At 34.1% G+C, this 17,356-nt stretch overlaps 1 long non-coding RNA gene across 1 annotated transcript in view; it reads right to left on the bottom strand.

Moving 5' to 3' along the window:
- Positions 1-17,356, bottom strand: part of LOC121386479 — an 88,174-nt gene that overhangs the window by 36,787 nt on the left and 34,031 nt on the right. The window contains exon 2 of the long non-coding RNA XR_005959662.1: positions 16,667-16,710. This is a non-coding gene — a long non-coding RNA (uncharacterized LOC121386479). The remainder of the gene's footprint in view (positions 1-16,666; positions 16,711-17,356) is intronic.

Genomic DNA, 17,356 nt, shown 5'->3' with positions numbered 1-17,356 from the left:
GTGCTCTAGTGGTGTCGTTAAACTAAACAAACTTTAAAACTTCCACAGACTCGATCATCAACATGAATTCAAAATATATGCAGTTCCCTCAAATTCACGCTACAGCGAATCCTCTTTTTAAAAAAGGGGCGGGACGTAGACCAGTGGTAAAGCTCGATGTACGGTCGGTCTAGGATCGATCCCCGTCGGTGGAACCATTGGGCTATTTTTCATTCCAGCCAGTGTTCCACTACTGGTGTAACAAAGGCTGTGGTATGTACTATCCTGTCTGTGGGATGATGCATATAAAAGACCCCTTGCTGCTAATCGAAAAAAGTAGCCCATGAAGTGGCAACAGCGGGTTTCCTCTCTCAATATCTGTGTGGTCCTTAACCATATACCTGATGCCATATAACCGTAAATAAAATGTGTTCAGTGCGTTGTTAAATAAAACATTTCCTTTTTCTTCTTCTTCTTTTTAAAAAATTCAAATCTGGAGTTTTTTGAGGGGTCTTTGTTTTCGTTTTAAATGTTGTGCCAATTATACTGCGCAGCACCAAAGACTCGTCAAGAAGTGACATATGGTGTAACGGTGTTTGGCGCAGAAAGATACACCGGTTTTAGCCTGCACCTGTTATGCAAGTCATCTCCCGATAGACCGCGGCAAAGTTTTTCTCAGGCAATGCACAGTGGCATCATGGCAGGGGAGTAGTGATAGGACAGAACATGACATTGGGGCCTTCATTAACGCCAGATTCTCACACCAGCTGTTCATCATACACCAGCAAGTAACACAAAAAACTCATATACCAGCCAGTAATATATGAAAGTTATATACCAGACTGTAACACAAAACTCATATACCAGCCAGTAATACATGAAAGTTATATACCAGACTAACAAACAAAACTCATATACCAGACTGTAATATATGAAACTTATATACCAGACTGTAACACATAAAACTCATATACCAGCCAGTAGTATATGAAACTTATATACCAGACTGTAATATATGAAACTTATATACCAGACTGTAACACACAAAACTCATATACCAGACTGTAATATATGAAACTTATATACCAGACTGTAACACACAAAACTCATATACCAGCCAGTAATATATGAAACTTATATACCAGACTGTAATATATGAAACTTATATACCAGACTGTAACACACAAAACTCATATACCAGCCAGTAATATATGAAACTTATATACCAGACTGTAACATACAAAACTCATATACCAGACTGTAACACATAAAACTCAAATACCAGCCAGTAATATATGAAACGTATATATCAGATTGTAACACATAAAACTCATATACCAACCAGTAATATATGAAACTTATATACCAGCCAGTAATATATGAAACTTATATACCAGACTGTAACATACAAAACTCATATACCAGACTGTAACACATAAAACTCATATACCAGCTAGTAATATATGAAAGTTATATACCAGACTGTAACACACAAAACTCATATACCAGCCAGTAATATATGAAAGTTATATACCAGACTGTAACACACAAAACTCATATACCAGCCAGTAATATATGAAACTTATATACCAGACTGTAACACACAAAAGTTATATACCAGACTGTAATATATGAAACTTATATACCGTACTGTAACACACAAAACGTATATACCAGCCAGTAATATACTAAAACTCATATACCAGGCATTACAACACATAACTCATATACCAGTGAGTAGCACGCAAACAAATATACCAGCCAGTAACACACATAACTCATATACCAGAAAGTAACACACAAAAACTCATATACCAGAGAATAACACACAGAAACTAATATACCAGGCAGTAGCATGCACCCAAGTCATTCCTAGTAAAGTGTTACTGCTGTAACCAGTTTGGGTTTAAAACAACAACAAAACAACATGTTTACATTTATAAAACTTCATTAAACAAAGTTTAAAAATAATGGATCATGAAATATGTTGTTAGAACATGCTTACTTAAATATAATCTACTAATCTGTAAACTGAAAAAGTGTTATTTCGAGAAAATTGTATTAATATTATAGAAAGATCAACAAGCAAAGATATAAAAAAAAAATGTTTTTTTTTTTTTTTTTTTCAAACACCATTCAAAATTTCTTCTCTTTTTAACAGAAATCATCTAATGATGTAACATGTTTTTGAAAATATTTTCTTAACTAAGAAGGAAGGAAGGAAATGTTTTATTTAACGACACACTCAACACATTTTAGTTATGGTTATATGGTGTCAGACATATGGTATATAAGGACCACACAGATATTGAGGAAGGAAACCCACTGTCGCCACTTCATGGGCTACTCTTTTCGATTAGCAGCAAGGGATCTTTTATATGCATCATCTCATAGACACTGGATAGCACATACCACAGCCTTTGATGTATCGGTTGTGGTGCACTGGCTGGAGTTTTTCAACTAAGAAAACGTGTCTCTTTCAAAGGGCTGCTAACAGCAGGACAAGAGATGAAAAAACCTCCTATTACTTCATAAATGGAGATAGCAAAACATGATAAAATAGTTTTGTAAAATAATTTTGACAGAAGACATTTCTTATGTATCAAGAGTTCCTCAAGAGCGGTTAACTCTGTTGAACATGCCGGCTCCCTAGTGTTTTATGGCTTGTATAATCAATGTCTGCCGTTTGAAACGAAATGATCCATTGGTACTTGCTGTTAGGCTTAGCATCTCTCCAGGAAGCGGTCGTTAGACGTCATTATATAGTACGCTGATTACAAACATATACACCAATATTGTCCCCCTTTGAAGAAGAAACATAGAAAATGTCTTTTTAATGCAGTTTCCATTTGGTAAGCATTCAAAATGGGCTTTTCTGCTTTAAGCCATCTCCTCCAAGTTAAAAAGAGATTTGTATTTTACAGAGCAAATCCATTGGGGGAAAAAAAAAGAAGTGTTCCCGAAAGCATGGGAATCATCAAAATGCAATGTATAGGTTTATTAATATCTGCTTCTAGCCAATCTCCCGACATACACACACATCAAAGCAATTAGAATTCTTGCCGAGTAGTTTAGCCAGTTTATCAATTACATTCAGTTATAAGCATCACTTCAATTAGATGACATGCATGACCGTGACACACATTCTTTTTTACAAACCTAAATATCCTCGTACAAAATACGGAATTTTTTTTTACAAACCTACCGTATATCTTCGCCTAATAAGTCAAATTTTTTTCACCCAAAAATTATTTTATAACTTGGGGGGTCGACTTATAAGAGGGTAAAAAAAATTCACCAAAAAATATTACTGTTTTGGGGATTATTTTACAAGTTTTATTGTTGAAGTATGCCATGTATTTATACTCAAATATGTTAATTTGACACATTTATTTTTTATAACCTATTTTTTTTGGCATTAGAACGGTTTTGGTTATGTGAAAAGGCGTACGATCTCACTCACATGCCAAGACAACAGTCCACTTAGTTAAATTAACAGTCATAACTAATAGTAAAAATGTAAACAATACTAACTACCTGTTGCCTGAGTTTATTTTGAAATCTGGTCACTGGCATTAATGGTTGTTCAAACAATGTTTTGGCGGTGATTAACTTCATGAATATTACTAAGCTTTCCCTTAAAATAGACTGATCTCTGCAGTTCACTTATCTAGAGCAATAGGGACACACATCATTTGGTACAAAAACCAGTGTACTTTCCAGAGTTATCCTCCTTACATGTATTAATATGGCGGCAAAACGTGATACTTTCAGTTTTATCGTAGTGATCTGTTGTCAGTGTTTATAAATAAAGTTGTTGTCTGTGCACAAAACCATCTGTACAGTACTATACAGTAACAGTCAAACAGCTTTCACTCTCTACTAAGGGAATATTTCGTTTTGATGCTATGTAATAATGATAGTTTGATTGGAATAGTCTGATCATATTGCGATGTACAAAACGTGAAAACCGAAGTTTGTAAAATAATTTTCTTTTGTGCTGAAAATAAGAAATATTTCAATATTTATAAGTAGTTTTTCATGGGTCGACTTATAAACGGGTCAATAAAAAAATACGTTTTCAGGGCTTGAAATTAGGGACTCGACTTATAGCCGAGATCGACTTACAGGCGAAGATATACGGTAAATATTGTTGCACAAAATTTGGAAATTTAAAGATTTTTTTTTTTTTTTTGACAAACCTAAACATCCTTTTACAGTATATGGAAATTTGAAGAAAACAAACACATTTCTTTTACAAACCTAAATATCCTTGTATAAAATAAGGAAATTATAAGATTTGTTTCTTTCTTTAAAAACCTAAATGTTCTACAAAATACGGAAATTTACATTTTTTTCTTTTCTTTGTTACAAACTTAAAAATCCATGTAAAAGTATTAAAAAGTTCATTCCTTCATACAGAATGTGATGACTATGTGTCAGAATTACCAAATATTTGACATGTATCCAAAAGCTGATGATTTTAATTAAGTAATGTGCTCTAGTGGTGTCGTTAAACACACACACTCCCAAAAAAAAACAAAAAAACTAACAATTTAGAAAAATTAAAATCTTGAAAGAAAGAAGTGTTTTATTTAACGATGCACTCAACATATTTTATTTACGGTTATATGGCATCAGACATATGGTTAAGGACCACACAGATTTTGAGAGGAAACCCGTTGTCGCCACTACATGGGCTACTCTTTCTGATTAGCAGCAAGGGATCTTTTATTTGCGCTTCCCACAGGCAGGATAGCACAAACCATGGCCTTTGTTGAACCAGTTATGGATCACTGGTCGCTGCAAGTGGTTTACACCTACCCATTAAGCCTTGCGGAGCACTCACTCAGGGTTTGGAGTTGGTATCTGGATTAAAAATCCCATGCCTCGACTGGGATCCAAACCCAGTACCTACCAGCCTGTAGACCGATGGCCTAACCACGACGCCACCAAGGCCGGTTATTAATATTCTAATAAAAATCAAATTGTTGACAGATTGCCTCTTAGAATTCAGACGTATGATTTGCTTCTTTTTTTATCTGTTTTTTCTTAACTGAGAGAGAAAAAAAAACTTCTTCGTTTTTTTTGTTTATTAAAAAAAAAAAAAGTGTAAACACCTGCTCCAATCCTTTAATCTATTTTTTTGCCAGATATGAAGGTAATAAATTAAACAGGAGACTGTTCACACCTTATGATCATTTATCATCCGTTACAAGTGATAACAACTGAAGCTTTTCATAATTTTTATAAAAGTATGAAGGACTTTTTTTAAACTGGAGAAATCTTTCATCTTAATTTCGTCCATGTCATGAAAACCATGATATATCTCGAATGCTCGTCTACAGCTTTTTTTTCTTGCTTTTTTTTTTTTTCTTCTTTTTTTTTTTTCTTCTATTTTTTTTTTTTTCTTCATTTTTTTTCTTCTTTCTGTTTTTTTCACAGTTGATATAAGACAAAGGTGAATTATTAAAATATTTTCCTTTCAAAATACCAGCCAGATAATGAAAGGAATGTTTAAGATCTTAGAGTTTGTTTTGTTTAACTACACCACTAGAGCACACTGATTATTATTATTTTTTTGTTTTGTTTAACGACACCATTAGAGCACATTGATTAATTAATCATTGGCTTCTGGATGTCAAACATTTGATAATTTTGACACAGTCTTAGCGAGGAAGCCCACTACATTTTTCCTAATGCAGCAAGGGATCTTTTATATGCATTTTTTCACAGACAGAAAAGCATATACCATGGCCTTTGACCAGTCGTGGTACACTAGTTGGAACGAAAAACAAGAAAAAAACCCAATCAGTTGAATGGATCGACTAAGGTTCGATCCTGCGATGCCTTTATTATACCAGTTGTTATGCACTGGTTGGAACAAGAAATGGCCCCCACCCCCTTAATATAATGATTAATAGATGATCAAGTTAACCACATGGTATTACACGTACGTGCACCTGATCAAGAGGCTCCACCACATCTATTATGATGACTGTGTTGACAAGACTGTTAGTACCCAACTAATCATCTGGAATGTGGGCTACGGGTTTTATTGCACCTCAGCCTTTAAAAGAACCATTTTGAAGACCCCCAACAAGCAATCAATAACACGGCACTGTTTTCAGAATGTTTTCAGAATGTCTCGTTACTTATTTACTGTTATACGCTAAAAGAAAGGAATGTTTGTTTTATGACATCCCAGCATATTTTCAAACCAGAGCCACTTGGTGCCTAACGTTATTTTGATACTGAATTGATATTGTATTGAAAATGATTGACCCTGTATTTAAAGTGATAACTGATACTATATTGGAAATGATTGACACTGTATTAAAGTGATAATTGACACTGTATTGGAAATGATTGATCCTGTATTAAGTGATAACTGACACTGTATTGAAAATGACTGACACTATTAAAAGTGATAACTGACACTGTATTGGAAATGATTGATCCTGTATTAAGTGATAACTGACACTGTATTGAAAATGATTGACACTATTAAAAGTGATAACTGACACTGTATTGGAAATGATTGATCCTGTATTAAGTGATAACTGACACTGTATTGAAAATGATTGACACTATTAAAAGTGATAACTGACACTGTATTGGAAATGATTGATCCTGTATTAAGTGATAACTGACACTGTATTGAAAATGATTGACACTATTAAAAGTGATAACTGACACTGTATTTGGAAATGATTGATCCTGTATTAAGTGATAATTGACACTGTATTGAAAATGATTGACACTATTAAAAGTGATAACTGACACTGTATTTGGAAATGATTGATCCTGTATTAAGTGATAATTGACACTGTATTGAAAATGATTGACACTGTATTAAAAAAGATAACTGATACTAAATTGGAAATGATTGACACTGTATTAAAAGTGATAACTGATACTGTATTGGAAATGATTGACACTGTATTAAAAGTGATAAATGACACTGTATTGGAAATGATTGATCCTGTATTAAGTGATGACACTGTAATGATTGACACTGTATTAAAAGTGATAACTGATACTATATTGGAAATGATTGACACTGTATTAAAAGTGATAACTGATACTGTATTGGAAATGATTGACACTGTATTAAAAGTGATAAATGACACTGTATTGGAAATGATTGACCCTGTATTAAGTGACAATTGACACTGTATTGAACATTATTGACCCTGTATTAAAAGTGTTAATTGCATGATACTGTATTGAAAATAATTTACACTCCATTAAAAGTGACAATTAATATTTTAGTGAAATTGAATAAAACTGTATCAAAAGTGACAATTAATACTGTATTAAAAATGAATGACACTGCATGTATTAAAAGTGACAATTGATATTTTATTGAAAATTAATGGCATTGTATTAAAAGTAACAATTGATATTGCATTGAAAATGAATGACAATATATTAAAAAGAGACAATAAACTGGTACTGTATTAAAAAATTATTGACACTGTATTAAAAGTGACAATTGATACTGTATTGAAAATGATTGGCATTTTATTAAAAGTGAAGACTGATATTGTATTGATGACTGACACTGTATTAAAAGTGACAATTGATACAGTATTGATGGCTAACACTGTATTAAAAGTGACAATTGATACTGTTTTGAAAATGACAGACACTGTATTAAAAGTGACAATTGATACAGTATTGATGGCTAACACTGTATTAAAAGTGACAATTGATACAGTATTGATGACAAAGACTGTATTAAGAGTGACAATTGATACTGTATTCAAAATGATTAACACTGTATTAAAAGTGAAGATTGATATTATATTGATGACTGATACTTTATTAAAAGTGACAATTGATACTGTATTGAAAACAACTGGCACTTTATAACACAATACTTAAACGTGTTGACCAATCCTGTATTGGCATTAAAAGCTGCAGCTTTCATCTTACCCGAAGGATCGAATACCGTAGAATGCTAGAATGCGTGCCTTTAAGTATTCTCTGCAAGCCCCAATCCCTGTGTAAACAGTGAGAGTAAGAGAGAGAGAGAAAAAAGTAACAGGAGAAATATGCACAGATGTGCAACAGAGCGCTAGCGGGCGGCGCTAGACGGCACAGGCCAAGACGTTTAAGAATCATGGTCTTGTTATCACAAATATTTGCCTTCTCTCGCATTCACATCCAACTTGATATTTTAACTGCTATTTTCTTGTAGCTTTTGCAGGCACCTGTAAACAATTAAGGGGAGATAACTGCTGCTCCAGTCAACCGAAGGGTGAAAGCTGCCAGCAAATGTTGATTTAATGTCGACAGACAACGCTGTACGGCTGTGCTGTAAAGTGTCGACATTAATTTTCTCTTAAAGCATTCTAATATAGTAAAAAAAAGAAGTTTGTTTTGTTTTGTTTAACACCACCACTAGAGCACATTGATTAATAAATCATTGGCTGTTGGATGCCAAACATTTGGTAATTCCAACTCGTAGTCATCACAGGAAATCAGCAACATTTTTTCCTAATGCAGCAAGAGATCTTTAATATGCATTTTTCTACAGACAGGAATGCACATACCATGGCCTTTGTCCAGTTGTGGTGCACTGGCTGGAATGAGAAAAAACTCAATGAATGGATCCATCAAGTGGGATTGATCCTGCGATGCAAGCACCTCAAGCAAGCATTCATCTGATGTACCGTATTTGACCGGAAATAAGCCCAGGGGGCCAAGACAACTTATTGTGAGCTTGGCATGGGGTGGGCTTATTCCCAGACAAGGGGCCAGTTTTGTTGAACTTTTTTTTAATAATAATAATTAAAATAAATAACAATATTTAAATGAACTAGGAAAAAAACCAAAAAACGTTCAGTAGCACATCTATTAATTAGTGTTCCATTTGTTATTAATAAATAATAACTGTTTATTAATTAAATTGGTTTTTTTTTTACTAGTATCTAATTATCAGAAACACACCTTCTATGTTACAATTACTTACCAGTGCTGTTTATTTACATCCAAATTTTATGCTGAGAAGACTTAAAACAACAGCAATTAACAACAAACTCAATAGCCTATACACACGTTGCTGACAAGGGCAGCTAGCTTACACTGCAAAGAATTGTCAATCTAAGGTCATTGTTCTTAGCCAATCAGAATACGGTATTTGCTTAATTAGCATTAACTGCGGACCCAGTGTGGTGGTAAAAATAGACACTGGTTTTTAGTTCATACTTGGCTTGGATACTTCAGAGAAATACTGCAGGCATGAAATTGAAAACAATGTTACACACTGTTATTGTTAGACTGCTAAATCTCACTGGTGGTAAAATATTGTGTTACATTTGTGTTTAATTATCTGCAGGAGGTATGACCTTTTAAATGAACTTTGAGCAAACTTGCAATTTCATGTTATTTATAAGGTGACGAAGTTGGGGGTGGGCTTATTTACGAATGAGGGCCTAATTTCTTAAATGCTATCAAAACGGAGGTGGGCTTATTCAAAGACATGGGCTTATTTCCGGTCAAATACGGTAACTAAATCCTGCCCCCTTTTAATATTGTAAAACGTTATAATGTAGTAAGTCACCAGTCTTTAGGGGCCACTTTATTATTAATTAAACTTTACAGGCCACCTTTATTATTAATTTAAACTTTATGGGCCACCTTATTATTAATTTAAACTCTACGGGCAACATTATTAATTTAAACCTTACAGGCCACCTTATTATTAATTTAAACCTTACAGGCCACCTTATTATTAATTTAAACTGTACAGGCCACCTTATTATTAATTCAAACTTTACAGGCCACCTTATTGTTAATTTAAACTCTACAGGCCACCTTATTATTAATTTAAACTCTACGGGCCACATTATTAATTTAAACCTTACAGGCCACCTTATTATTAATTTAAACCTTACAGGCCACCTTATTATTAATTTAAACTGTACAGGCCACCTTATTGTTAATTTAAACTCTACAGGCCACCTTATTGTTAATTTAAACTCTACGGGCCACCTTATTATTAATTTAAACTCTACGGGCCACCTTATTATTAATATAAACTCTACGGGCCACCTTATTATTAATTTAAACTCTACAGGCCACCTTATTATTAATTTAAACTCCACAGGCCACCTTATTATTAATTTAAACTTATTATTAATTTAAACTCTACAGGCCACCTTATTATTAATTTAAACTCTACGGGCCACATTATTAATTTAAACCTTACAGGCCACCTTATTATTAATTTAAACCTTACAGGCCACCTTATTATTAATTTAAACTGTACAGGCCACCTTATTGTTAATTTAAACTCTACAGGCCACCTTATTGTTAATTTAAACTCTACGGGCCACCTTATTATTAATTTAAACTCTACGGGCCACCTTATTATTAATATAAACTCTACGGGCCACCTTATTATTAATTTAAACTCTACAGGCCACCTTATTATTAATTTAAACTCCACAGGCCACCTTATTATTAATTTAAACTTATTATTAATTTAAACTCTACAGGCCACCTTATTATTAATTTAAACTTTACGGGCCACCTTTATTATTAATTTAAACTTACAGGCCACCTTATTATTAATTTAAACTTTACGGGCCACCTTATTATTAATTTAAACTTTACGGGCCACCTTATTATTAATATAAACTTTACAGGCCACCTTTATTATTAATTTAAACTCTACAGGCCACCTTATTATTAATATAAACTCTACAGGCCACCTTATTATTAATTTAAACTCCACAGGCCACCTTATTATTAATTTAAACTTATTATTAATTTAAACTCTACAGGCCACCTTATTATTAATTTAAACTTTACGGGCCACCTTTATTATTAATTTAAACTTACAGGCCATCTTATTATTAATTTAAACTTTACGGGCCACCTTATTATTAATTTAAAGTTTACGGGCCACCTTATTATTAATATAAACTTTACAGGCCACCTTTATTATTAATTTAAACTTGCATAAAAAACATCCACCTATATGTACCGTACATGTACATATTAAGCAACCAACTACTTAAATGTTAACTTAATAACAAAGTAAAGTTAAAACCAGAAAGAAAAAACATTTTGCTAAGTTGAAGTCAAATATCAGGAGAAGACACTGGCCGGAAAAAGAAATCGCCCAATGGGTCCACCGACTGGGATCGATCCAGCCACGCATCAAGCGAGCACTTTACCACTGGGTTACGTCCTGCGCCCTTGTTCGAGTGGGAGACTTTATGACATAATATTAGTAATCACCGGAGCAGACGGCCACTTAGAAACAACTGTTGTAAAACAAGTAATATTGCAACAACAACTCCTTGAGTGCTGTTTATTTTTGCTCACAAATAAGTAAACCAAACGAGTAAACCAAATGTTTATTATGTTTCGGCGTGGTCGTTGTGAATCTGCAGGATAGATTAACCGTCATTTATTTCTGTTTACGCAATGAATGAATGAGTGAACATCTTACAACACTTCAAGGTCAAAGACAAATCGGCTATTGGGTATCAAGCAACTTCATTTCTGCATGTGTTGTCTGTTTCCGTTGTTTATTGTGTCGATGAATCTATGTATAACATGTGTCGTCTCTTTCCGTTGTTTATTGTGTCGATGAATCTATGTATAATATGTGTTGTCTGTTTCCGTTGTTTATTGTGTCGATGAATCTATGTATAATATGTGTCGTCTGTTTCCGTTGTTTATTGTGTCGATGAATCTATGTATAACATGTGTCGTCTGTTTCCGTTGTTTATTGTGTCGATGAATCTATGTATAATATGTGTTGTCTGTTTCCGTTGTTTATTGTGTCGATGAATCTATGTATAACATGTGTTGTCTGTTTCCGTTGTTTATTGTGTCGATGAATCTATGTATAATATGTGTCGTCTGTTTCCGTTGTTTATTGTGTCGATGAATCTATGTATAATATGTGTTGTCTGTTTCTGTTGTTTATTGTGTCGATGAATCTATGTATAATATGTGTTGTCTGTTTCCGTTGTTTATTGTGTCGATGAATCTATGTATAATATGCAGATTTCGTCTGTTTCCGTTGTTTATTGTGTCGATGAATCTATGTATAATATGAAGATTTCTTCTGTTTCCGTTGTTTATTGTGTGGATGAATCTATGTATAATATGCAGATTCATCAAGGGGTGGGACATAGCCCAGTGGGACATAGCCCAGCGGTAAAGCACCCTCGCCTGATGCGCGGTCAGTCTGGGGATCAATCCCCGTCAGTGGGCTCATTAAGCTATTTCTTGTTCCAGCCAGTGCACCAAGACTGGTATATCAATATTGAGGTAAACCGTTTGTTGGTTGGTTGGTGTTCTCTACCAAACAACAGCAACAGAAAAAAGGGTTCAAACAATTGGAAAAATTAATTAAATTCCTAGTTGCTTTGCCGTTCAATGCGGTAATCATGAGACGTACATGTAGGCTATGAAAAGGAGCTCAATCAAGTTTGTAAGTTAATTTAATTTTGTAACAATCGAGCTCAGAACAAAGGGAGTACATGTGTTTCCTCCTGTTACTTAAACATCAAAGCTGTCAATTAATCCCTTATTTTGGTATTGTCAACTGCACAACAGTGACACTGGAAAATCTGCACGGTTTTGATCGGTTTCACTGTGTGTATATATATATATATATATATATATATTTGACGTTAATTAAATATACAAATTCAAAATGTTGGGAGGAGTTTACAAAGCCTGTTTACAAATGGTTAAACTCCTGCATTTTGAGTTCATCGGTATCAGTATCACTAATATATATCATATGTTTTATTTCCACACCAATTACTTACAGTGCACAGTGAACAGTAATACAATCGCGTTTCACAGTAACTGCCACGCACTAGAATACCAATCTGACTTCATGCGCAGAGATCTTGTTCCCATACAAAAACCACGTACATGTGTTTTTAGTTTTTAAATCAAAACCTCCTGCATTACCATAGCAACATATTTTTTTTTTTTTAAAAGACAAAGGAAGAATAAACATTATTATATCTCAATTCCAATGTTGTTGTCGCAACTGTTACGCTCATTCCAACTAGTGCACCACAACTGGTATATCAAAGGCTGTGGTATGTGCTATCCTGCCTGTGGGATAGAAGCATATAAAAGATCCCTTGCTACCAATAAAAAAAATGTAGCAGGTTTCCTCTCTAAGACTATATGTCAAAATGACCATACATGTATGTCTGACATCCAACAGACGATGGTTAATAAATCAATGTGCTCTAGTGTGTCGTTAAACAAAACACAAAAATAATAAAATAAAAAAATTATGCTGGATTGCCACACTGCGCAGTATTTTAAAAATCAAACAACATGTGGAGAATGTCGGTGTTGTGTGAGCGAATTTCTTGTAAATGCGTTTGGTTACACAAGATGTCATATATATTTGTGATATGCGGTCCGTGTGCATGCAACATGTCCCGTTGCGGTACACCAGTAACCATCCTGACATGTTTGCTGATAAACGGAACCAGATATAACAGACATACAGTCCGATATGTCCAAACCAGCATCCATCTATATGATCCCACTGTGGTGTAAGGGTTAGTCCAGAAATAATACCGGGGGGGGGGGGGGGGGGGGGGGGGGGGGGCAAGATGGATGGGATGGAGGGGGGTCGACATATTTTATTGCTTTTCAAAAGAACAAATGGATTAGACACAACTTATAAAACTTACTAGAACTTCTCCATAATACATACATGTCACGACTAATATATTTTTGCAATTTAAATATGAACAGAAATAAATATTATTGAAAGAAAGAATGAAAGAATAAAGGAAACAGAGAAAAGATGCAATAAAGTTTTCCATGTGTTTAATAATTAAACAGCAGGTCTGCTAGAAAATCCAAACAAGGCATCGCAATGATCATGTAAGTTTTTGTTCATAACTTAAAATGAAATTTTTTTCAATATCACATCGTGATTCGCTACATAAGTTTCAGAGATCTCTATAAAAATTTAAAACATTAAACCGTAGTTGCTAATCAATTTTCAACTGACTAGAAATATCGCTAATTAAGATTTTGAAAACAAAATATTCCCTGCATGAATTCTTATTCACATTATTGATGACTTTGGTGTGGTTTTCTTACTAATGGTTAAATATATTCAATCAAACTGTAAGTTAGTCTTTTAAAGTAAGTCAGGTTTTTAAGTGCTTTTTTATATTATTATTGCAGAAGTAACAATAGTGTTTTTAATTTTTTTAAATTAAAAGGAAATAATCACCTGCTACATGTACCTTTAATCACTTTTGAGCCACATGGAAAAAAAGGAAAAAAAAGAATTCAATATGAATTTACAAAAAACAAGCGACTTGTGCATAACATGTGCACCAGTAACATTTTCGTTTAATGTATTTTTGTGTGTACGTAAAGGAAAACAAAATAATTCAAAAGGAAACAATCACGTCCTATATGCACCTTTAATCACTTTTAAGCTACATAAAAAAAATGGGGAAAAAAGAAAGAAAAAGAAAGAAAGAAAAATGAATTTACAAAAAACAAGCGACTTGTGCATAACATGTGCACCAGTAACATTTATGTTTAATGTATTTTTGTGTGTACGTAAAGGAAAATAATAATAAATCAAAAACAAATAATCACGTCCTATATGCCCCTTCAATCACTTTTAAGCTACATAAAAAAAAAAGAAAAAAAAAAGAAAAGGAAAAAGAAAAAAGTTAAAATGAATTTACAAGAAATGAGCGACTTGTGCATAACACATGCACTGGTAACATTTACATTTAATGTATTATTGTGTGTATGTGAAGAAAAATAATAATAATTCAAAAGGAAACAATCACGTCCTATATGCACCTTTAATCACTTTTAAGCTACATTAAAAAAATGGGGAAAAAAACAAGAAAAAGAAACAAGTGAAAATGAATTTACAAGAAACGAGCAACTTGTGCATAACACGTGCACTAGTAACATTGACGTTTAATGTATTATTGTGTGTACTTAAAAGAAAATAATAATAAATCAAAAACAAACAATCACCTGTCATGCACCTTTAATCACTTTCAAGCTACATAAAAAAAAAAAAAATTGAAAATAAATTTACAAGAAACAAGCGACTTGTGCGTAACACGTGCACTGGTAACATTTTCGTTTAATGTATTTTTGTGTGTACGTAAAAGAAAATAATAATAATTCAAAAGGAAACAATCACATCCTATATGTACTTTTAATTACTTATAAGCTACATAAAAAAAAGAGAGAAAAAAAAAAGAAGTTAAAATGAATTTACAAGAAACAAGCGACTTGTGCATAACACGTGCACTGGTAACATTTTCGTTTAATGTATTTTTGTGTGTACGTAAAAGAAAATAATAATAATTCAAAAGGAAACAATCACATCCTATATGTACTTTTAATTACTTATAAGCTACATAAAAAAAAAGAGAGAAAAAAAAAAGAAGTTAAAATGAATTTACAAGAAACAAGCGACTTGTGCGTAACACGTGCACTGCTAACATTTTCGTTTAATGTATTTTTGTGTGTACGTAAAAGAAAATAATTACACCCAAACACTAACACGTGGTGCTGTAACTACTGCCAACTGTCACAGCGCCGATTGTCCTTTCTCAAACCGGGTCCAGCCCAGCGCACAGGAAGTGCACGGTGTACAATCAAACAAGAAAACTGCGGGATTTGCCAACCGTAATGCCACGATTTGCTCTGCAGCTAAATATACAAGCGCAAACAATGGTATACACAAATGATGCTGACTAACAATGGCATTCCTAGCAAGCACTTTGATATTTATTGTTGCAAAATATCATTTCGAGGCAAAATGTTACATTCTTAGCCGGCCTGAATGATTCTTTTTTTTCTCTCCTCTGGTTGTTCAAGAGTGTGGTCAATCAAAACTTTGACACATTGCGCGAGGTGGGTGGCAAGAAATGGCAGAAATAAGTGATTGAAATCATGTTTGTAGGATATTCATTACGAACAAATAGTGTTTGTCTTCAACCCCTGCAATTGCCCACAGCAATCAGCAATGCCGTGGAGCTTTTCATTCTCCAGACTAGTATATCAAAGGCCATGGTATGTACTACCCTGTCTGTGGGATGGTGCATATAAAAGATCTCTTGCTGCTAATCAAAAAGAGTAGCCCATGAAGTGGCGACAGCGGGTTTCCTCTCTCAATATCTGTGTGGTCCTTATCCATATGTCTGACAGCATATAACCTTAAATAAAATGTGTTGAGTGTGTCGTTAAACAAACCATTTGGTTTTTTCCGGGGGGTTTTCATTCTCCGCCGCACTTTGTTTGCTGTGGACTATATTAGGGTGGGGGGTTTTTCATGGCACGTTTTTTTGACGTGGACATTTTCTTAATTGCAGAGGTTGTACTTTCTTGTCGAGTGATCGCTCGAGGTGCTTGCGTCGCAGGATCGAACCACCCCGGTGGATCCATTCAACTGATTGGGTTTTTCCTTGTTCCAACCAGTGCACCACAACTGGTCAAAGGCTGTGCATGGTATGTGTTTTCCTGTCTGTGTGAAAGTGCATATAAAAGATCCCTTGCTACTAATGGAAAAATATAACAGTTATGATCAAACTTCTGGCATGCTTTGCCTAAAATCTCCTTTCGACTAATCTTGTGCAGAGATACGATTTTGATAGTGGTTTTATCATTCAAAACACTTACTTACATGTAGTTACTGTCTATTGGCAATTTTCTTCATTCATTTCAGTTCTGCAAAACAAAAGACGACAATAATTATAAATAAATGTTTGAAAATTAATAAACGAGCAGCAGTTTGTTTTTCAACTGATGTGTATCTATTCGAGATGGTCAGTCAGTCTGGGATCGATCTCCGTCAAGTGCTCAAACTTAAGAATTTGTCTCTCATGCCAATTTAAAACAAAATTACCATGGGTGAAATGGCCCACCGACAGCAATTTAAGGCCTGCACACTGTAATTTAAAAAAAGAGAGACTTTTGAAACAAATAGATAACGGAAAGGTTATTTTGCTGTATGTAGACATATTGTAAATATACTAATGTTATATATTGGCAGATAATGTACACCAGACGTAAACAGTTTGCCATCATTGAGGAGTTTTACCGATGGCACTTTTGTACTGTCAGTGATGTCCCCAACCTATGGCAATTTATATCTCAACAATGACAATTGCTGTCAGTGCCGTTGTTACGTTCGAGCCCTGCCGTCAGTGGCGTCATTAAGTGGGTGGGCCCATTGGGCTATTTCTCGTTCCAGCCAGTGCACCACGACTGGTATATCAAAGGTTGTGGTATGTGCTATCCTGTCTATGGGATGGTGCATATAAAAGATCCCTTGCTACTAATGGGAAAAAAGGTAGCAGGTTTCCTCTCTAAG

The sequence above is a fragment of the Gigantopelta aegis genome, chromosome 12 (genome assembly GCF_016097555.1).
Source record: "Gigantopelta aegis isolate Gae_Host chromosome 12, Gae_host_genome, whole genome shotgun sequence".
In the NCBI taxonomy this organism is placed as follows: domain Eukaryota; kingdom Metazoa; phylum Mollusca; class Gastropoda; order Neomphalida; family Peltospiridae; genus Gigantopelta; species Gigantopelta aegis.
The sequence above is the reverse complement of the archived record's forward strand: the minus strand, read 5'-3'. Positions and strand labels throughout refer to the sequence as shown.